Genomic DNA, 736 nt, shown 5'->3' with positions numbered 1-736 from the left:
GAAAGGAATCGATATCTGAAGTACACCGATACATGGAAATATATCGATAGCTCGAAATAAACAGACAACCTGATTTGTTTCGGTATATCAAACTAAATCGATATCTCGACATAAACGGATACTTCGAAATCAATTGATACCTAGAAATAAATGGATGCCTCAATATAGATAGATATCTCGAAATAAATCGACATCTCGATATAATGAGTGCTTCGACATAAGTCGATATATCGAAATGAATCGATAATGGGAAAGAATGGACGTCTTGAAAAAAATCTGTACCCCTAAGAAAACGATTCTCGAAATAAATAGGTATATCGAAATATATCGCTATCTCGATAAATACCGATATCTAGTGGTCGGATATATGTTTCAAGTTGACTTGACATATCAGTATAGTTCGATATACATCAAAATACTTAGGATTTTCAATATACCGATAGATTTCTTGACCTCGGGGAAAAAATCGCCGATCCGACCTCAGTGCAAAAACGCAGACCTAGGGAAAAAACGCCGACCTCGGGGAAAAACGCAGACCTCGAGGGAAAAACGTCGACCTCGGGGTAAAACGCCGACCTCGTGGGAAAACGCCGACCTTCGGAAGACTGCCGACCTCAGGAAAAATCCAGTTCCATTAATTTACACAGACACTAATGTATGTCACCATTAGGTTCTCAAAATACAACCAAATTCCTGGTATTTATCACCTCACACAAAAAGTGGTCGTGACAGAAAA

This window comes from Schistocerca gregaria, unplaced genomic scaffold (assembly GCF_023897955.1).
Source record: "Schistocerca gregaria isolate iqSchGreg1 unplaced genomic scaffold, iqSchGreg1.2 ptg000205l, whole genome shotgun sequence".
Classification (NCBI taxonomy): Eukaryota; Metazoa; Arthropoda; class Insecta; order Orthoptera; family Acrididae; genus Schistocerca; species Schistocerca gregaria.
The sequence above is the reverse complement of the archived record's forward strand: the minus strand, read 5'-3'. Positions refer to the sequence as shown.